Source organism: Bos indicus x Bos taurus, chromosome 1 (assembly GCF_003369695.1).
Source record: "Bos indicus x Bos taurus breed Angus x Brahman F1 hybrid chromosome 1, Bos_hybrid_MaternalHap_v2.0, whole genome shotgun sequence".
NCBI classification, from domain to species: domain Eukaryota; kingdom Metazoa; phylum Chordata; class Mammalia; order Artiodactyla; family Bovidae; genus Bos; species Bos indicus x Bos taurus.
This window is the reverse complement of record NC_040076.1, coordinates 104963120-104986537: the sequence shown is the minus strand read 5'-3', so window position 1 is coordinate 104986537 and position 23418 is coordinate 104963120. Positions and strand designations below refer to the sequence as shown.

General features: G+C 37.4%; 1 pseudogene; it reads right to left on the bottom strand.

Annotated features, from left to right (window-relative positions):
• Window positions 1-1354: 1354 nt before the first annotated feature.
• LOC113899364 lies at window positions 1355-1452 on the bottom strand (annotated as a pseudogene).
• Between the last annotated feature and the right edge of the window lie 21966 nt (window positions 1453-23418).

Genomic DNA, 23418 nt, shown 5'->3' with positions numbered 1-23418 from the left:
TCAAAACATGAATTTTAGCTTGGCTTTATTTTTCTTGCTAAGTTTCTTCAAATTTCTTGGTTTGTTTGGATTTTATAAATCCTGTTACTTAGAAAATGTAGATCTAAGAATATATTTTAGATTTATGGGCTTAATATTATAGACTTATAACGAACAGTCGGAGAAGGCAATGGCAACCCACTCCAATACTCTTGCCTGGGAAATCTCATGGACAGAGGAGCCTGGTAGGCTGCAGTCCATGGGGTCACAAAGAGTCGGACACTTACTGAGCGACTTCACTTTCACTTTTCACTTTCATTCATTGGAGAAGGAAATGGAAACTCACTCCAGTGTTCTTGCCTGGAGAATCCCAGGGACAGGGGAGCCTGGTGGGCTGCAGTCTATGGGGTCTCACAGAGTCGGACAAGACTGAAGTGACTTAGCAGCAGCAGCAGAATGAACAGTAGAGATTATCTTGTATACCCATTTATTTTTAATTAATAGATAAGGCCCAGAGAAATGGACTCTGTATGTAACAGAGCCGGAAACCTCTGTCTTCTGGCTTTTAGCATAAGGAAAAAAAAGAAAAAGCTTTCTTTTAAAATCCCCATAGGAAGGAACGGACTATTGATTTCTGTTCTTTTAACATGGAAACACTTGGTTGTTTCTTTTAGGAAGTTCCAGTTTATTTAGTTGGCCAATGTTTTCCTTAGAATATGCTATCTATTGTTAGAGTGGGCTATAACAAAGGACCTGAAATTCTCAGTGGCTTAATGCCGTTGATTTGATGTTGCTTGCATTATAGTTCAATATTGGGTTGGTGGCTTTATACCAAGTGATCTCTCAGGTGACCTAGCAATATTGCTTCCATCTTGAGGTCATATCTCACCATTTCGTGACTTCTAGGTCACTCTGGCATCATTTTGGCAGAATGAGAAGAAAGAGCACAGATAATTAATGAGATGTCAGGGAGTTGGGCCCAGAGTTGGCCTTTATCCCTTCCACTCATGTTGCATTGTCCTGCTTGCATGCAGCAGGATTTAGGTATGGTGTATGGTGGTCTTATCATCTTTCCAGGAAGATATTTAAATGATTTGGTAAATTTGTAACATTATTTAAGCTAATGCTTACATTTACAGACCATACTGTATAAAAACTAATTGTATTTTGTGCTTAGATGCTGAGTTGTGTCTGACTCTTGTGACCTCATGGACTATATCCCACCAGATTCCTCTGTCCATCGAAATTCCCAGGCAAACATACTGGAATGGGTTGCAATTTCCTTCTCCAGGGGGTCTTCCAGACCCAGGGATTGATCCCATGTCTTCTGTTTGGCAGGCGAATTCTTTACCATGAGGGTTACTTGGGAAGCCGCCAAAATATGCAGGGCTTCACGAATTTGCCTGTCATCCTTGTACAGGGGCCATGCTAATCTCTGTATCACTCCAGTTTTATAATATGTCCTTTTAGCACTTCAATAATCCTCTGCACTGTGAGATGCTCAGACTCTTAAAGGTGTGCAGAGATGACAGTCATTTTTTCCATCTTACACTCACTGCAAGGGGAATATTTATTATTACTCTTTGAATTCTTTCTGTTTTACTGAAAAATTTCAGTAATTATTAAGGGAAGCATTGGCAACAATAAGATTTTTTAATGGTATAAATCTGATTTTTAAGAGTTTAACAGAACACAGTAGCAGAAGAGATACAAAATAAGCTAAAATACAATGTGATATGCCAAGGGGGTAGTGTTTTCTAAAGAGATTGATTAATAATAAGACCTAGTGGCTGTGCTTGCTTATTCATTCATGCTTTTACATGTGAAATTCTCTCTTGCTGAAAGGAAGATATTTATTAATTTAATTCATAATTACCCAGTGCTATTAGAAGTTAGAAGGAAAAAATTAAATAGGATGTAATCCATGTAGAATCAATATAGAAAGAAAACCCTTGTGGGGTGAAAGTAAAATCATTTGATGATAATTGTACCTTCTAAAAGCAAAACTTTAATGATGAAATTGAAATGGATTAGACATAGAGAACTTTTAAAAGCAGAGATGATTAAAAACAGAGATTAGTAGCTATTACATGTTTTTCCCCAACCCCAATTGGACATAAAGAACTGAGGGTAGATCTGCATACTTTAAATCTTGGCGCTTTGATCATATCTAAAAAGCCCTCAAAAAGATTCTGAGTCAAATTTTAAACTTCGGTCTAACGTAATAATTTAAGCATTCCTTTAGCAATCTCATATTACTATGTGCAAAGTGTAGCTGAAGTTAGATTTTAATTAGCCAGGTATAATAAATTACTATATTTCTGTACATATATATTTTGGATTTTACTTCTTTTTATACTTACAACTATTGTTAATTTTATTGTATAAATGAAAAGGCTATGGTTCAGAGTTCAAATGATTCATGGTTAGTCACAGAATCAAAAAAGAGAAAACTGGGATCAGATATTACACCTCTTAACTGTTAATCTAGTTCTCAATCTTCTATCTGCAAGTCTAAAATATGAGGAATTTCTATACTTTATCACTGACTGCTCTCATTGGACAGTGAATTTATATGGGGGTACCTTTCTTATCATGACTATGCTTTGTAATGATGAACTCAGCTTCATATCAAATGGACCTTATCCAATAATACTAATAATATATTACATGAGTCATATAATGAATATCACTGTATATTATATATGAAAGTTGTTAAGACTAAATCCTAAGAATTCTCATCACAAGAAAAAAATATTTAAAAAAATTTGTATCTATGTTAGGTAATGGATATTCACCAAACTTACTGTGGTAATCATTTCATGTCTGTAAGTAAAATCATTATGCCATACACTTTAAGCTTAAACAATCAGCCTTGTCTCAAAAGCTGAACAAACCAAAGAAAAGCTTAAAAACAATCATATAAAGACATATTTTTTTTTCTTTTTCTCAACTGATTGGCCTAACATGCTTTAAAAGAAGTACTCTCATCTTTTTTTACAGCAACATATCAGATATTAGATCATTTGATATTAGATTCACATAGTTCAGTACAGCATCTGAAACACACCAGAATACTACAGGGCAAACTATTCGTGATGGGACTATCCTACATAATAGGGATAATAATAAACTACAACCTGTATAAAAATGTTTTCCTTTTTTTTTATTTTATTTTATTTTTAAACTTGACAATATTGTATTGGTTTTGCCAACCTCGAAATGAATCCACCACAGGTACACATGTGTTCCCCATCCTGAACCCTCCGCCCTCCTCCCTCCCCATACCATCCCTCTGGGTCGTTCCAGTGCACCAGCCCCAAGCATCCAGTATTGTGCATCGAACCTGGACTGGCGACTCGTTCCATATATGATATTATACGTATTTCAATGCCATTCTCCCAAATCATCCCACCCTCTCCCTCTCCCACCGAGTCCAAAAGACTGTTCTATATTTCAGTGTCTCTTTTGCTGTCTTGTATACAGGGTTATTGTTACCATCTTTCTAAATTCCATATATATGCGTTATTATACTGTATTGGTGTTTTTCTTTCTGGCTTACTTCACTCTGTATAATAGGCTCCAGTTTCCTCCACCTCATTAGAACTGATTCAAATGTATTCTTTTTAATGGCTGAGTAATACTCCATTGTGTATATGTACCACAGCTTTCTTATCCATTCATCTGCTGATGGACATCTAGGTTGCTTCCATGTCCTGGCTATTATAAACAGTGCTGCAATGAACATTGGGGTACACGTGTCTCTTTCCCTTCTGGTTTCCTCAGTGTGTATGCCCAGCAGAGGGATTGCTGGATCATAAGGCAGTTCTATTTCCAGTTTTTTAAGGAATCTCCACACTGTTCTCAATAGTGGCTCTACTAGGTTGCATTCCCACCAACAGTGTAAGAGGGTTCCCTTTTCTCCATACCCTCTCCAGCATTTATTGCTTGCAGACTTTCGGATCGCAGCCATTCTGACCGGCGTAAAATAGTTCCTCATAGTGGTTTTGATTTGCATTTCTCTGATAATGAGTGATGTTGAATATCTTTTCATGTGTTTGTTAGCCATCTGTATGTAAAATGGTAAATGGTAAAAATGTTTTCCTAAAATGGTAAATGGTAAAAATGTTTTCCTAAAACCAACTAATGGTATTACCTAGCCTTAAATGTCATGCAATATATGTCTAGATACTCCCTACCCCAATAAATAATTTCTTTGCTTTCACTAAAATTTGTTTGAGGTTGATTTCCAAATAAGTGAGAAAATCAAAAAACATCTACAGCTCATTAAAAGGAATGAGCTTCAAAAACATGCTGCATTGAATAGGGACTGACCCAAAAGAGGCATGGAAAGGAAATTAGTCTTTTCAAGAAATTGAATGAACAAAGCAATTCATTAGAAAAAATGCAGTCATTAAAAAGGCATTTTTGAATGTATTCCTTGCTTGGCTGCTCATTTGTTGTGTATTAAAGTTTTTTATTTTTTTAATGGACTGATTACTGACAATGACATTGTCTGCCATTTAAAAATCAGATCAGATGTTTTACTGTTGTATGCAAATCCCGTGTTGAGTGATCTAATATCTGATCTGCTGCTGTAAAAATTGGGATGAGAGAGTACCTCTTTTAAAGCATGCCAAGCAAATCAGTTGCGCCAAAGAAGATGATCATATTTTCTGAAACCAAGCCAAACATTTCTTGGGCATATTTGTAGATGAGCTGTGCTTCTGTTTTCATTTAAGCTGAATGGTCATCCATGTGTGAGGAAATAAATTTGAAAGTTAACTGAATGTTCTGGCTCATCTTTCGAAGTATCTCCTGCATCATCTGGACTTCTAAATTTATTCCATCACACATGGATGGCTGGGCTCTCCAAATAAAGTTGGCAAGAGGCAATTCTTTTATGTTTGTGTTAATCTCAACTCACTGAGAAGGCCACTGCTTTTGTCAGAATGTTATTGCACCACACACTTTTGATTTCAGCAATTGCTTCTTCACTCTCAAGTTCTTGTCCAGATACTTTCTTCTTAACAGATAACGATTACTGTTCTTAAAAAAGCAGAATAGGCAAATGTATTAGATTATACTAGTGTGAAAAGTAAAGTTTTGACATGTTCATAAACAAAATAACCTCAGAAATATTATATCTAAAGGCTTACCTTTCCTTCTGCCCCATAACACATACACACACACACACACACACACACACACAGAATACTAATATTGGGGGACTTAAATCTGAATTTCTTTTTTTACCATCTAAGCAGGATAATAATGAAGATTATCAAATTAGCTCACACTAATTAGCAAGTTATGTTTGGAAAAATACCTATAGAATTAGCCCAATGTTCACTGTTCATCGTCTGATTTAAAAATATTGTGGTAAGAATGATTAACATATTTACTCTCAAAAATTTTGAAGTATATATACAGTACATTATTATTGACTGAAGGTACAGTGCTGTAAAGTGGAACTCTAGGGCTTACTCATCTTGCTTAACTGAAACTTTATGCCTGTTGATAGAAACTCTCTACTTCCCTTTACCCCCAGCCCCTGGAAACCCCAGTTCCATATTCTGATTCTGTGAGTTTGACTGTTTTAGATACCTTATATAAATGAAAATATACAGTATTGGTCTTTCTGTGACCGGCTTATGTCACCTACCATAATATCCTTCAGGTTCATCCAAAATGGGATATAAACATAAAATGGAATACTATTCTAAGAATGATTATATTTTAATTTGTATGGTGTGTCTTCTATTAGAATTGAAAGACACACCAAAAGGATGTGGGCAGAGCATGTTATTTCCATCCCACATATTTAACTTCAGTGAATGTAGTATTTTCACCTTGTAATTGTGTTGAGTGATGGAAATGCGTTTAATATTTGTGTTATTTTAAACATGGAGAAAATGTACATTTCTTATAATAAAATTTGAGTTCTTAATTTTACTAGGTAAAACCTGCATCTTAAAAGATATATAGTGCTTTTCAATTACTGAATGTTAGAAATGGATATATTGATACAAAAATAGTATGTAAAATACAGTGCATACAAGTCAACTTTCTAGTGAGGAAATAATACAGCATAAGTTGCCTGATATAATAGCTTGTCTAACTGACTTATGTTAACTTGATTTTAAGAGAATCTTGATGCAACTTTTAAAGTGCATAAAATTATAACTACCCTTGACTGTTAAAAAAAAAATCCAGTTTATCATTATAAATCTGTTTTCACAAATGAGTCAAGCCCTTCCTTTCAACATTTTGCCCTAAGAATTACCTTGATTCCATAGAAATTAGTGACTGTACTCTAAAGAGTTTGGTCCTGGCATAGTATTTCTTTCTATAAGTGGGTTTGTCAAAATATTGCAGGATAGTCAATTATAATGAATTTCTATTTGTAGTACCAATAAAAACATACTACTGCATTGGTAACAATTTTTTTTTACCATGAAACTCTGCACTGTAATACATTTGGTTTCAGTGATTTCTATTTTGTAAAAACATTTTTCTGAGAGCTTCAAGAGACCATGTTAAAATAACATTATGGTTTATAACACTAAAAAATGACAAAGTAAAGGAAATTGACTCGAAGCCTTAAATTTTACTTACATTTACTTATATTACCTTTATATTTAGGTAATTAAAGCCTGTTTTCTATCATTATAGTGTTATAATTTTGGTGATAGAATAGAGTAGGGAGAGTATTTAAATGGAATAGAGTAGGGAGAGTATTTAAAGAAGGAGAGGATAAGTAAGAGTAATTGCTCTTTCTATTTTGAAAAATATTAAAGAGTGATGTTTATATTTTTAAAATGTTCTCTGATGGTAAAGAATCTGCCTGCAATGCAAGAGACCTGGGTTCAATCCCTGGGTCAGGAAGATCCCCTGGAGAAAGGAATGGCAACCCACTCCAGTACTTTTGCCTGGAGAATCCCATGGACAGAGGAGTTGGAAGGTTACAGTCCATGAAAGTGACTGAATGACTAACACGCACTTATCTGAAAGTGAAATTAATCTCAAACTTTCAGAAAAGTCTCAAAGTACAGTACAAAAGACTTCTTTTTCTCAACCATTTGAGACTAAGTTGCTGACATGATATCCCATCCTTCCCCAAAACTGTATTTGCTACAAAGACATTCTCCCACACGTTGCAATAAAACCATCAAAATGATTGTAATAGTGTTGATACATTATGCCACCTAACTGTCAAGACCCTGATCATGTTTCACTAATCATCCCAAATATATCTTCTCTATAAAAATGATGCAGATTAGAATCACACTTCACATATAGTTGTCTCTTTTCTCTGGAACAGTTTCTTCATCTTTCTTTGATTTTCATGACCTTTATACTTTTGAAGTGTACAGTCAGTTATTTTGGAGAACATCCTGAAAACTTGGGTTTTTATAACTTCCTTGTGATTAGAGTTAGGTTATACATTTTGGCAGGAACATTTTATTGATAGAAGTGATACCGTATTCTCATTGCATCCATCAGGGGCACACAGTTTCCACTGGTCCCATCATTGATGTTTACTTTGATCATTTGATTACAGTGGTGTCTGCCAAGCTTCTCCTTTGTAAAAGTATACTTCCCACCTTTGTAATTAATATAAAAATCATTAAGAGATACTTTGAAACTATATAAATATCCTATTTGTTGTCAAACTCTGAATTTATTCACTTACTTTTCTATTAGTATAGATGAATGATTTGTTTATAGTCTGTTGACAATAAACATCATTTTAAAGCAAAACTGTCCTAATTTGACTAGGAAGAGCTCCTTCACATTGGATTTTTTTGTCCTATTGACATGTCCCCTTAGTTTTTGGAGCACTTTCTCCTACTTTTTGGCACAACACATGAGTCTTTATCAGAATCAACCTTTCTTATGAGGAGACCTATTTTCTTTTAGTGGAAAATGGCATTCAAATTACCAAGCTGTTCTCTGCTTTTGTGGTACATTGCTCTCACAGCTAAATAGGGAAAAATAAAGACATACACATATATATACATGTATGCATGAATATATATCAGTTAAGTCACTCAGTAGTGTATTACTCTTTGTGACCTCATGGATTGCAGCATGCCAGGCTTCGCTGTCCATCACCAACTCCTGGAGCTTGTTCAAACTGATGTCCCTCGAGTCAGTGATGCCATCCAACCATCTCACCCTCTTTTGTCCTCTTCTCCTCCTGCCTTCAATCTTTCTCAGCATCAGGGTCTTTTCTAATGAGTCAGTTGTTTGCATCAGGTGGCCAACGTATTGGCCAACGCTTCAGTATCGTTCCTTCCAATGAATATTCAGGACTGATTTCCTTTAGGATTGACTGGTTTGATCTCTTTGCAGTCCAAGGAACTCTCAAGAGTCTTCTTCAACACCACAGTTCAAAAACATCATTTCTTTGGCGGTCAATGTTCTTTATGGTCCAACTCTCACATCCACACAGGGCTGTTGGAAAAACCATAGCTTTGACTTTATGGACCTTTGTGGTAAAGTAATGTCTCTGCTTTTTAATATGCTCTCTAGTTTTGTCATAGCCTTTCTTCCAAGGAGCAAGCATCTTTTAATTTCATGGCTGCAATCAGCATCTACAGTGATTTTGGAGCCTAAGAAAATAAAGTCTCCCACTGTTTCTATTGTTCCCCTTCTACTTGTCATGAAATGATGGGACCAGATGCCATGATGTTAGTTTTTTGAATGTTGAATTTTAAGCCAGCCCTTTCACTCTCTTCTTTCACTTTCATCAAGAGGTTCTTCAGTTCCTCTTCACTTTCTGCCTTAAGGGTGATGTCATCTGCATATATAAGGTTATTGATACTTCTCCCAGCAGTCTTGATTCTATCTTGTGCTTCATCCAGTCTGGCATTTCGCATGATGTACTCTGCATATAAGTTAAATAAGTAGGGTGACAATATATAACCTTTGACATACTCCTTTTCCAATTTTGAATGTCTGTTCTAACTGTTGCTTTTTGAGCTGCATATAAATTGATCAGGAGGAAGATAAGGTGGTCTGGTATTCCTATCTTTTTAAGAAATTCCCACATATATAAGCACATATCTATACTTGTCTCTCTATATACAAATATATGTTAGGACTTCCCTGGTGGCTCAGACGATTAAGTGTCTGTAATGAGGGAGACCCAGGTTCAATCCCTCAGTTGGGAAGATCTCCTGGAGAAGGGATAAAAACCATGAGTTTCTACCAATAAATCCAATTGCATTTAACACTCCAGGGTTCATTCTGAATTTCTCCTCTTCCATATTTGTAATGGTGTTTTTGAGTAATGAGAAACTTGCTTCCATTGTGTTTAATGCAGAAGCTTACTCAGTCAGCCATGGATAGGGTCCATCTCCTGCAGCACTCATGGACAGAACACATCCCCACCACTCTCACTCCAGGGATGCCCCTTGGTGAGGCCATCTCCAGCCCACCTGTACTCTGGCACTCACTACCAGGTCACCCCTCCTACTTTAATTGAATGCCTTTCTTACTCTGGTTTGGCTCTGACAGCTCATCACTAACTTGTGTGGATGCCCTCCTCCACCTGCTCATGCTCTGGAATACTGTCCGGGGCTGCCGTCCTGTGCAGAAGCCTCTCTTTGCCCTCTCTGGCCTCCCACAGTCCCCACACTGAGCTTACTCTAGGTAGATTCCCTGCTCCCATCTTGGGTTGTCAACACTGCTCCATGTCACTCGCCTGCCTCCCTCTTTCTTGATCCTGTGTGAATGTATATCTTGTTTGGTCCCATCTATTGAGTTGGCCTTAAATTGTTTTCACAGGGAAGGAAGAGGAGTAAGAGGAAAAGATTTGCATTTTTTCTTTCTTACATATGTTTAGTATGTTTCATTCCCAAGTGGAAGTCTCACAATATTTCCAAGAAATTGGACAGCAGAACCTATTATTATACAGCTGCAAATAGGTGACTTTAATATACTCACATACTATTTAGAAAGAAACAAAAACAAAATACGTATGTAGTTTCAGGCACCACCTTTTGCCATGAAAATGGTGTTACAAGTCAAGTGCAAACTTGATGTCAAGTACAAACTTGATGTTTGGCTTTAATTTCGCTTTTGATATTGAACATTTTCTAAACTGTCTTCTAATGCCAAGTCACACATCGCAACAAATGTACTAATAGGGAAATTTGAGGAAAATAAATTTTCATAGTAGTCAAAATGAATAATATTGTACTTAGTTCTTTTACATTTGACAAGGACTATAAGAAGAGAATTTATAGCTTAGTCTAGTTTTTACATAACAGTGAATTTGTTTGTCCATTCAACCTAATATTAAAAGCTAATGAAAGGAATTTCAAGAGTTAAAGATACTGAAAAAATAACTAAACTCTGACAATAAAAGTAACCCCCATGTCACACAGGTAAATTTTAACAAGTTATTAAATCAATCTCAATTGAAAATATCTTTACTACTCATTAGTTTCTTTACAGTTCTGATGTAATATTTGTATACTCAATGAACATGTATGTGTGCATGCTAAGTCGCTTCAGTTGTGTCTGATTCTTTGTGACCCTATGGACTAAAGCATGCCAAGCTCTTCTGTCCATGACATTTTCTAGGCAAGAATACTGGAGTGCATTGCCATGCCCCCCTTCAGGGTATCTTCCCGACCCTGGGATCGAACTGTTACATCTCCTGCATTGACAGGTGGGTTCTTTACCACCAGAGCCACCTGGGAAGACTATTCATGAACGTACTCCCAATAATTTGATCCTGGCTATTGTGTTTCATGGATCCAAAGTTTAAAGTAAAATGAAGGCCAGGTTCAACTCCAGTTGGGAGTTACCATAGCAACTTTTGCCAGGTGATAAATGTGGCTGATCTTAAAAAAGTATTTATGTTTTCCTTCTGGGTCCTCTAAGTTTTCATAGTCATTCCCTCTGTGTCTAGAGGTGTGTTGTTTTTTAAAAAAAAATGTTTTCATTTTCATGAGGATAAAAATAACAGGAACAGATGATCACTATAAGATATTAGTGTACTCTCAGTAAATTGTAAAAATGTCATTTTTTCATTTCTTTAAATAATTATAATTTCTAAGATCAGTTCATTGCCAGAATATTTCTGGTTGTATTCTTATCATAGAAGATGATCTGCTTTATATAAATTGTAGATTCTGGTTGCTTTGGTAACAAAATCCTTGATTTAAGTATAGAAACTCATTTATTTTCTTTCACTTCATCTTTACTGTTAAGACAAGCTGTTTTCTGTTAAATAAAAAAATAGAAGTACTATTATAATAGGTGAATTGTCAAGATTTGCTCTTTGTTTCAGTTTAAGCTAGGGGAGAAGGAGGAGCCAATTCTCTCAGAAATAAAAAGTCTTTTATATATAGGTAAACTCTATGCTAGAGAGGTGAAGAGAGTGAGAAACCAAAATTGGTGATTATGGAACATATGAAAATATGATCAGCACCGTATATTAAACTTGTTTTATAACAGAATGGAGCTTTAAAAAATGTAGGGAACTGGATTAGAGGGGACTTTTTTTGGTGCTTTTTTTTTAAGGAAAGAAGCTATTCTTTCTAGGAAAATCCCACTTCTGAAAGCACAGTTTACAAATTACTTGCAATATAATCTCATACAAAACAGATAACCAGGTGTGGGTTAAAGCTTCCTTTGACTGAATGATGAGGTAACAGGTAGAATGACAGTGAAGTGAAATGAAATGAAGTGAAAGTCACTGAGTCATGGTTGACTCTTTGTGACCCCCATGGTCTATACAGTCTATGGATTTCTCCAGGCCAGAATACTGGAGCTGGTAGCTTTTCCCTTCTCCAGGGGATCTTTCCAACCCAGGGATTGAACCCAGGTCTCTGGCATTGCAGGCAGATTCTTTACTAACTGAGCTATCAGGGAAGCCAGGAAGTGATCTAAAGAGACCATAAGGAACTAGGATTTATAATCAGTGGCAAAAAGAATGATGAAATAAGGTTTATGTCCTCTAGGACATGCCTCCATGAACTTTGGGGTTATTTTCTCCACCAGGTAAGGGGAGAAGATCACCCTTCATCAATTTGATGTAAATGAATCCCTGATTTCATAGAGTTATAAATGCTTAGGCCTGAATCACTTATGGATAATCTGTCATAGAAAGTTATGTCTCCTCAAGAGAGTAAAAATAATACAGTGGAATTATAGAAAGTGTTTTATCGTAATGTTAAAAATTTATCCTTATCATTCTACCTAATTTCAAACTTTTGGATAATTTTTCCTGTTGCAATCTTTATACCCTTTAATACTTTCAAATACAAAATACTGTTGAATGTTTTACTTGGGGAAATTGTTATAAAAATAAGAGTAATTCTGAGGTCCTCAGATTTGTTGGATCAGTCAGATTTTGGAGAGCAGTCATTATTTTTATATCATAATATGGAGAGGCTCCTCCTTATCCTTACTTTCTAAGGCTTCTTCAGAGCCTCTTAGAGTAGATTAGTTTTCTTTCGTTACTGTAAAATCAAAGAATTTGGGTAAAACGTCTGGGAGGGATGTTAGCAAACATATATTCACTTTCACTACAATTTAGAAAACTGAGTTCCAGGAAATTGCAAATTGTCTAAGATCTCATTGCAAATTAGTGACTAAATGGTTATTTCCTACTAACTAGCAGTACATGTTTCTTCTATTAACTCATCAGTTTGAATATCATAAATAAATGCACTAGAGCATGTAATTATTGCCTGGAAAAGAGAAAGATGCATCTCTTAGGGAACTAACAAAGGAGTTGAACATGATGGTGAACTTAGAACAAAATAACCTCAGTGTGCAGTGTTGGGAGAAGGCAATAGCATCCCACTCCAGTGCTCTTGCCGGGAGAATCCCATGGACAGAGGAGCCTGGTGGCTGCAGTCCATGGGGTTGCTAAGAATTGGGCATGACTGAGCGACTTCCCTTTCACTTTTCACTTTCATGCATTGGAGAAGGAAATGGCAACCCACTCCAGTATTCTTGCCTGGAGAATCCCAGGGACAGAGGAGCCTAGTGGGTTGCTGTCTATGGGGTCGCACAGAGTCAGACATGACTGAAGCAACTTAGCAGCAGCAGCAGCAGCAGTGCAGTGTTGATTTCCATATTTGAATTGGTGGCTTCCAGTACTTTCTGCAGAGAATTCTGGATTTCTTAGCAGACATCCATGATCATTTAAATAAAAATTTTTCCACTGTAAGTGCCTTCAAAAGAGAAACTTTTCTGGGCATATTAAAATAAGTACTCATTCTAAGAATGGCTAAAGATGACAATTGCTAGTTTTTTTGCATCCATCTATTGACAGTAAGGATGGGTGTTAGAAACACAAAAATGTGATTAAATACATTCTGATGGAGAAAATTGCAAAGTAAAAGTCATTTTTAGGAAGAAAGGGATTTTTCCTCTATTTTAATACTCTGGTTTGTAAATGTTAGACTAGAGATAAAAGCCAAGGTAAATACTACTTCAGAATCCTACGAATTTCAAATTCTACAAATGCTTCAGAGTTCTACAACTCTTGATTAAAATGTGAGCAATGACATTGTAGCAGTATTTACAGTAGCCAGGACATGGAAGCAACCTGAATGTCCATTGACAAATGAATATATCAAGAAGATGTGGTACAAATATGCAATGGGATATTACTTAGTCATAAAAAGGAACAAATGTGAATCAGTTGAACTGCAGTGGAGGAAACTAGAATCTGTTACACAAGTGAGGTAAGTCAAAAAGAGAAAAACAAATATCGGATATTAACACATATATATGGATCAGATCAGATCAGATCAGTCTCTCAGTCGTGTCCGACTCTTTGTGACCCCATGAATCGCAGCACGCCAGGCCTCCCTGTCCATCACCAGCTCCCGGAGTTCACACAAACTCATGTCCATTGAGTCGGTGATGCCATCCAGCCATCTCATCCTCTGTCGTCCCCTTCTCCTGCCCACAATCCCTCCCAGCATCAGGGTATTTTCCAATGAGTCAACTCTTCTCATCAGGTGGCCAAAGTATTGGAGTTTCAGCTTCAACATCAGTCCTTCCAATGAACACCAAGGACTGATCTCCTTCAGAATGGACTGGTTGGATCTCCTTGCAGTCCAAGGGACTCTCAAGAGTCTTCTCCACCACAGTTCAAAAGCGTATATTCTTTGGCGCTCAGCTTTCTTCATAGTCCAACTCTCACATCCATATATGACCACTGGAAAAACCATAGCCTTGAATAGATGGACCTTTGTTGGCAGAGTAATATCTCTGCTTTTCAATATGCTATCTAGGTTGGTCATAACTTTCCTTCCAAGGAGTAAGCGCCTTTTAATTTCATGGCTGCAATCACCATCTGCAGTGATTTTGGAACCCCCCAAAATAAAGTCTGACGCTGTTTCCACTGTTTCCCCATCTATTTGCCATGAAGTGATGGGACCAGATGCCATGGTCTTTGTTTTCTGAATGTTGAGCTTTAAGCCAACATTTTCACTCTCCTCTTTCACTTTCATCAAGAGGCTTTTTAGTTTCTCTTCACTTTCTGCCATAAGGGTGGTGTCATCTGCATATCTGAGGTGATTGATATTTCTCCCGGCAATCTTGATTCCAGCTTGTGCTTCTTCCAGCCCAGCATTTCTCATGATGTATTGTGCATATAAGTTAAATAAGCAGGGCGACAATATACAGCCTTGACATACTCCGTTTCCTATTTGGAACCAGTATGTTGTTCCATGTCCAGTTCTAACTGTTGCCTCCTGACTTGGATACAGGTTTCTCAAGAGGCAGATCAGGTGGTCTGGTATTCCTATCTCTTTCAGAATTTTCCACAGTTTATTGTGATCCACACAGTCAAAGGCTTTGGCATAGTCAATAAAGCAGAAATAGATGCTTTTCTGGAACTCTCTTGCTTTTTCCATGATCCAGCGGATGTTGACAATTTGATCTCTGGTTTCTCTGCCTTTTCTAAAACCAGCTTGAACATCTGGAAGGTCATGGTTCACATATTACTGAAGCCTGGCTTGGAGAATTTTGAGCATTACTTTACTAGCATGTGAGATGAGTGCAATTGTGCAGTAGTTTGAGCATTCTTTGGCATTGCCTTTCTTTGGGATTGGAATGAAAACTGACCTTTTCCAGTCCTGTGGCCACTGCTGAGTTTTCCAAATTTGCTGGCATATTGAGTGTAGCACTTTCACAGCAATATCTTTCAGGTTTTGAAATAGCTCAACTGGAATTCCATCACCTCCACTAGCTTTGTCCGTAGTGATGCTTTCTAAGGCCAACTTGACTTCACATTCCAGAATGTCTGGCTCTAGGTGAGTGACCACACCGTCGTGATTATCTTGGTCATGAAGATCTTTTTTGTACAGTTCTTCTGTGTATTCTTGCCATGTCTTCTTAATATCTTCTGCTTCTGTTAGGTCCATACCATTTCTGTCCTTTATCGAACCCATCTTTGCATGAAATGTTCCTTTGGTATCTCTAATTTTCTTGAAGAGATCTCTAGTCTTTCCCATTCTGTTGTTTTCCTCTATTTCTTTGCATTGATTGCTGAAGAGGGCTTTCTTACCTCTTCTTGCTATTCTTTGGAACTCTGCATTCAGATGCTTATATCTTTCCTTTTCTCCTTACTTTTCACTTCTCTTCTTTTCACAGCTATTTGTAAGGCCTCCCCAGACAGTCATTTTGCTTTTTTGCATTTCTTTTCCATGGGGATGGTCTTGATCCTTGTCTCCTGTACAATGTCACGAACCTCTGTCCATAGTTCATCAGGCACTCTATCTATCAGATCTAGGCCCTTAAATCTACTTCTCACTTCCACAGTATAATCATAAGGGATTTGATTTAGGTCATACCTGAATGGTCTAGTGGTATTCCTTACTTTCTTCAATTTAAGTCTGAATTTGACAATAAGTAGTTCATGGTCTGAGCCACAGTCAGCTCCTGGTCTTGTTTTTGTTGACTGTATAGAGCTTCTCCATCTTTGGCTGCAAAGAATATAATCAATCTGACTTCGTTGTTGACCGTCTGGTGATGTCCATGTGTAGCGTCTTCTCTTGTGTTGCTGGAAGAGGGTGTTTGCTATGACCAGTGCATTCTCTTGGCAAAACTCTATTAGCCTTTGCACTGCTTCATTTGTTATTCCAAGGCCAAATTTGCCTATTACTCCAGGTATTTCTTGACTTCCTACTTTTGCATTCCAGTCCCCTATAATGAAAAGGACATCTTTTTTGGGTGGTAGTTCTAAAAGGTCTTGTAGGTCTTCATAGAACCGTTCAACTTCAGCTTCTGGTTCAGCTTCTTCAGCGTTACTTGTTGGGGCATAGGCTTGGAGTACCGTGATATTGCATGGTTTGCCTTGAAACGAACAGAGATCATTGGAACTGTCTAATTCAGAATGAGGTATTTCAGTTCTCATGTATTTGCTGGTCATACAATCTAGGCCCACAGTGTTTCTTGCTGAAAATCCTTCCTGAGGCTGAAGGCCTTGATACCTAGCATCCAGCTTCCCTAGATTTACTGAGCAAATATTTCCTTTCAAAATATGGTCAGTTCTCATTTCTGGGAAAGCACAAATATTTGGTAGTGATACTTTCAAATCTGTCTGCTCTCTCTAATCTAGATAATAATACCAAATATTGTTCCTCACCTCAGGAGCTTTTCTGTCTTTCTCCTCTCTCTGTGGAGAAGGAAATGGCAACCCACTCCAGTATTCTTGCCTAGAGAATCCTGTGGACAGAGGAGCCTGGTGGACTGCTGTCTATGGGGTTGCACAGAGTCAGACACGATTGAAGTGACTTAGCATGCATGCATGCATTGGAGAAAGAAATGGCAAGCCACTCCAGTATCCTTGCCTGGAGAATCTCAGGGACAGAGGAGCCTGGTGGGCTGCCAACTATGGGGTCACGCACAGTCGGACACAACTGAAGTGATTTAGCAGCAGCAGCAACCCCTCTCTGTGATTATCTGGCATACTTCCCTTAAAACACCCAAGTTTTTAGGAAAAAAAAAAAGGTTCTTCTTCTGGCAACTATAGAGTTCAAACCCAGCCATTTTTTTTTTTTTTTTTAATGTAAGAAAGAAAGATACAGGGAGAATTAAATACAAATAATAGCACAATAGATTATCCTTCCATAATAACTTCAAAAAACTACCCTTCAGGGAATCTTTTATAACAAAGAATATAAAACACTGATATTGCTATGACAGATTAGTTTTGCAAACAAAGATAAATTTGTAATATCCAAATAACTAAATTAGGTTCAGTTCAGTCACTCAGTCATGTTCGACTCTTTGCGACCCCATGAACCACAGCACGCCAGGCCTCCCTGTCCATCACCAACTCCTGGAGTCCACCCAAACCCATGTCCATTGATTCGGTGATGCCATCCATCCATCTCGTCCTCTGTCATCCCCTTCTTCTTCTGTCCTCAATCTTTCCCAGCCTCAGGATCTTTTCAAATGAGTCAGCTCTTTGCATCAGTTGCCCAAAGTATTGGAGTTTCAGCTTCAACATCAGTCCTTCCAATGAACACCCAGGACTGATCTCCTTTAGGATGGACTGGTTGGATCTCCTTGCAGTCCAAGGGACTCTCAAGAGTCTTCTCCAACACCACAGTTCAAAAGCATCAATTCTTTGGCGCTCAGCTTTCTTTATAGTCCATCTCTCACATCCATACATGAGCACTGGAAAAACCATAGCTATGACTAGATGGACCTTTGTTGGCAAAGTAATATCTCTGCCTTTTAATATGCTGTCTAGGTTGGTCATAACTTTCCTTCCAAGGAGTAAGCATCTTTTAATTTCATGGCTGCAATCACCATCTGCAGTGATTTTGGAGCCCAGAAAAATAAAGTCAGCCACTGTTTCCCCATTTATTTGCCATGAAGTGATGGGACTGGATGCCATGATCTTTGGTTTCTGAATGTTGAGTTTTAAGCCAACTTTTTCACTCTCCTCTTTCACTTTCATCAAGAGGCTCTTTAATTCTTTCACTTTCTGCCATAAGGGTGGTGTCATCTGCATATCTGATTATTGTTATACTTATATGTAATAATATTGGATATTATTATACAAATTAGATTATACTACTATAAAAATAACATTCTACATAGAGGAAAACTTTAGTATTTAACTTCATTCTGACTGCTATATTGCTCTATGGTTTTATTTGTCTTATTCATTGGGCATGATTTTATCTTGACCCTAATAAAATGGTGAAGGATGATTGTGACTTTACTTTATAGACTTATGCCTTTTGGAACTCATCATTGTCTCAGAAAATGAGAGGAATTTCAAATGCTTGAAATGTGGGAAGAAACCCACATCACTTGAAAACTTATGGAAAAAATGTATTCTATTTATCCTGATTAGACAAACTTTCCAGATTTAACCAAAAGAATCTCTCAAAGGTTCTTCCTACAGCACAAAGTTGTTTGAATTTTTTAGTTCTGTTTTTCCTGTTGTTCAGTTGCTAAGGCCTGTCTGACTCTTGATTGCAGCATGCCAAGCCTCCCTGTCCTTCACTATCTCCTGGATTTTGCCCAAGTTTTTCCTAATTTCATGCAAATGTGGCAGAATGGAGTCCTCTGGCTTTATTATTACTATTCTCACATCTTTTACCTGATGCTGGGATCCAGGATGTAAAGTTTTCTTTTTCCCAAGGCTGTCTGCAAACCATCTTGTTTTTCTGCTGTATCTACTTACTTTTTTGTTTTTTTTTGGCGATCAACCTTTACATAAATTTCTTTTCAAAACCAGTTGATAAAGACTTTTAGATTTCTTGCAACATAAAAATTGGTTGACAAAGAATTTAATGCCAGATGCTCACATCCTTAAATTTCTCTGTGTGAATATCAGAGAAAGGAATCCGTTGTAAACCCCTGTGTTACAAATCGGAGAAGGCAATGGCACCCCGCTCCAGTACTCTTGCCTGGAAAATCCCATGGATGGAGGAGCCTCGTAGGCTGCAGTCCATGGGTTCGCTAAGAGTCGGATAGGACTGAGCGACTTCACTTTCACTTTTCACTTTCATGCATTGGAGAAGGAAATGGCAACCCACTCCAGTGTTCTTGCCTGGAGAATCCCAGGGATGGGGGAGCTTGGTGGGCTGCCATCTATGGGGTCACACAGAGTCGGACACGACTGAAGTGACTTAGCAGCAGTAGCAGCAGTGTTGCAAATCAGATTAGTAGCACCTCTCTATTTTGATAAATATATTTTGGGGAAATATTTTAGCAATATTATCACTGGAGAATTGGAAGAAATTGTATGTGAAATCATTTTGTGCCAGCAGTGTGGTGAAAAAACTTAGTTTTTCTAAATATCTGAAGTAATGTCCATGTCATGGTTTGTGTTTAATAAACTCCACAGACATGTTCTAATTATAGTGGAATTAGGGAATTGATCTGCACCAATTCACATTTAGAGCTATGCTAAGCTCTTCACTGTTTTAATCAGAAACAGACCTTTTATTTTAATTGAGTTTGTTAGCTACCTTGATTTTCAGCCTCACCTTTCAGTTTCTCCTTTAAGGAGGTTTGCTTCCTCTGTATTAATGAAAAAAAAAAACCTAATTCTTGGAATTTTTGACTTTCCTTCCATTGTACGCTCTTTTATTCTTCTTCATTTCTATTGAAATTGTACTCCTCTGTTATGGTTTAGTTTGAGTTCTGTCTCTATGAGGTACCCTAGTATCTCGGCTGGGATGTGCACTCTGTCACTTTTGAATTCTTACAGCATTGTGGTTTCTTATTCTTGCTCACTTTGAAATTATTTGAGAGAGAAATATCTCCCTCATTAGATCTAAGCATCTCCATAGGCGAGACACTCTTGTGCATTTTGGTACACATCCTATTGCAATCCTATGAATGAATATATTTGTTGAATGAATTGTAAAGTATATGTATAGCTATTGCCTTCAAGGTTATCTGTAGTAAAACAGTAGACTCAAACCCATAATCAAAGATGAACAGAAGTATGTTGAAGACAAACCATCAAAAATAAATTTCTCTTCCTTGTTGCTGCAGTGTTTCCTTCTTGTTGACTTCAACTCGTTTTTTTTTATATGCTTCCCACATGTAGGTAAGAAGTGCCTAAGTTAAGGGCTAGGAGTCAAACCCTTAGTATCAGGATCAATTAGGACTTTTCTACTTGTTTCCTATATCAAGCTATTCCTTACTTCTTTTCTTGCAGTTGCAGTTACTCCTTCCTTCCATGATGAACATGATTAGTCTTCATCTCTCTCTTGACCATAGAAAGTGGTTGACTATCAGCCTCTGTATTGAATTCCTCCTGCCTTTTCCCATAACTTCTTTCAGAATGTGATATGCACCCCACCTTTTACTACCTACTCTTCCCTTACCTGGCAAGCCATGTATTGCTACCCCAGCTTTAAATTTACCATTGGGTGAGAGTAAAAAGCTGAGAAGAGTGAGGAAAGGTGCCTCAGTCAGAAAAATGGCAATTATAGCTTGAAGCAGATTTTATGGGTAACGTCATAAGTCTCAGAGATGAGTAACTTACCATATGGCACTTACGTGGCAGAATTCCTCTGTACCCATATTAGGGAGAGAAAAAAATTAAATTCCTCTAACATACACACATTACTGTGTATGAAATAATCAACCAGTACCTACTGTATTGCAAAGGGAACTTTATTCAATATTCTGTAATAATCTATATGGGAAAACATCTGAAAAACAGAATGGATATATGTATGTGTATAACCAAATCACTTTGCTGTACACCTGAAACTAACAAACTTTGTAAACCAACTTTACTCCAATATAAAATAAAAATTGAAAAATTAATAAAGTCCTCAAGTTCAGTACAGTCACTCAGTCATGTCTGACTCTTTGCAACTCCATGGACTGCAGCACGTCATGCTTTCCTATCCTTTACCAACTCCTGGAGCTTGCTCAAGCTCATGTCCATCGAGTCGGTGATGCCATCCAAACATCTCATCCTCTTTCGTCCCCTTCTCCTCCTGCCCTCAATCTTTCCCAGCATCAGGGCCTTCTCAAATGAGTCAGCTCTTTGCATCAGGTGGCCAAAATATTGGAGTTTCAGCTTCAACATCAGTCCTTCCAATCAACACCCAGGAATGATCTCCTTTAGGATGGACTGATAGGATCTCCTTGCAGTCCAAGGGACTCTCAAGAGTCTTCTTCAACACCACAGTTCAAAGGCATCAGTTTTTTGGTGCTCAGCTTTCTTTATAGTCCAACTCTCACATTCATACATGACTACTGGAAAAACTATAGCCTTGACTAGATGGACTTTTGTTGGCAAAGTATTATCTCTGCTTTTTAATATGCTGTTGGTCATAACTTCTCTTCCAGGGAGTAAGCGCCTTTTAACTTCATGGCTGCAGTCACCATCTGCAGTGATTTTGGAGCCCCCCAAAACAAAATCTCTTACTGTTTCCATTTTTTCACTGTCTATTTGCCATGAAGTGATGGGACTGGATGCCATGATCTTTGGTTTCTGAATGTTGAGTTTTAAGCCAACTTTTTCACTCTCCTCTTTCACTTTCATCAAGAGGCTCTTTAGTTCTTCTTCACTTTCTGCTATAAGGGTGGTGTCATCTGCATATCTGAGGTTATTGATAATTCTCCTGGCAATCTTGACTCCAGCTTGTGCTTCATCCAGCCCAGTATTTCTCATGATGTACTCTGCATCTGAGTTAAATAAGCAGGGTGATAATATACAGCCTTGACGTACTCCTTTCCCAATTTGGAACCTGTCCATTGTTCCATGACCAGTTCTAACTGTTGCTTCCTGACCTGCATACAGATTTCTCAAAAGGCAGGTCAGGTGGTCTGGTATGCCCATCTCTTGAATTTTCCACAGTTTTTTTGTGATCCACACAGTCAAAGGCTTTGGCATAGTCAATAAGCAGAAATAGATATTTTTCTGGAACTCTCTTGCTTTTTTCAGTGATCCAACGGATATAGGCCGTTTCATCTCTGTTTCCTCTGCCTTTTCTAAATCCAGCTTCAACATCTGGAAGTTCACGATTCATGTACTGTTGAAACCTGACTTGGAGAATTTTGAGTATTACTTTGCTAGCGTGTGAGATGAGTGCAATTGTGTGGTAGTTTGAGCATAATAAAGTCCTGTAGCCTTCAACAATTAGAAATGACTTTTACTCAAAAGTGTTAACTTTCTGAGTTTTTCAAGTTCCTGCATGAGTAGATGTTATGATGATATTAGATGTTATGATGATATTACTTTTAGCTGAGCTGATTGAAAGAGGTACTAGATCTGCTTATATGCTTGAGAGTAAGAGTGTTTGCATGCTTTCCTGCAAATGTTCCAGAAATGGAAGCTCCCTATATTAGAGAGGCTTCAGCAGTAAAGTTTAGGCAAACTAATAAGAAATAAATTGCACTATGTGTACAGTGGGAAATTAAAACAAAATTTCAAAACTGCCAATGTTTTTTTTTTTTGCAGGAGATGGAGTTTATCCTGAAGATCATGGTTCTTTAATCTTTAGATGGTAAATCTTCCAGGAAGTTGATGTGTCTAATCATAGAAGTGTACCATTTTAATAGTCTTTTCTATGTGCTTTGGCACAGCTACCACATTTCAAGCCAAATGGAGTATATTTTTAGGAGGTTTGAAGATAAACCTTCATGTAGTCACATATATATATATAGCAAAGTGAGCAGATGGCTTATTGTATGGATGTCATGATGGGTATTTTTTGCTTTGAGATGTTACAGCAATGGTTTTGAAGATGAACTGCCATCAGCCAAAAGCTAGAAAAGCTTGCTTTTCTCATTTACTCTTTGGTTTTCTGAGTGTTGGCAGTGAGTTTACAGTGCTGAACTCACCTTTGCTAGTGTATAATTTTCTTGTTCAATACTAAATTCCACTGGGTGAAGAATGGCCAAGTGGAAAAAATTCATTTCTATTTGTGAAATGTTTTACAATTAAAATTTTATTTCAAAACACTTTGTTTTGATATTTTAAAAATCCTGGCAAGCTTGAAAAGATAGGGAGAGCTGCTTCTTTTACATATCAAATAACTGAAGCCCAGATAATTGTGATGTGCTTAAGATAAAATATAACACGTGGAAAAAAAAAAGAAAAACAGGAAAGGAACAACTGACCATGAAGGCATTCCTGATTTCTTCCCGCTTCTGCTGGACCATAAACTCCTTTAGGACAGAAATCTTATCTAACTTTTTTGTTTTAACTTTTTATTTTGTATTAGGGTATATATAGCCTATTAACAATGTCATGATAGTTTTGGGTGAACAGCGAGGGACTCAGCCATATATATACAGGTATCCATTCTTCCCCAAACTCTCCCCCCCTATCCAGGCTGCCGCATAAGATTGAGACAATACCTCCAGCCCTGATTTTTAATAATTATTATTGAATAAATAAATGAATAAATCCTTTCTCCACCATTAAAAAAAGACATGGATAGAATTGACTGTTCATTC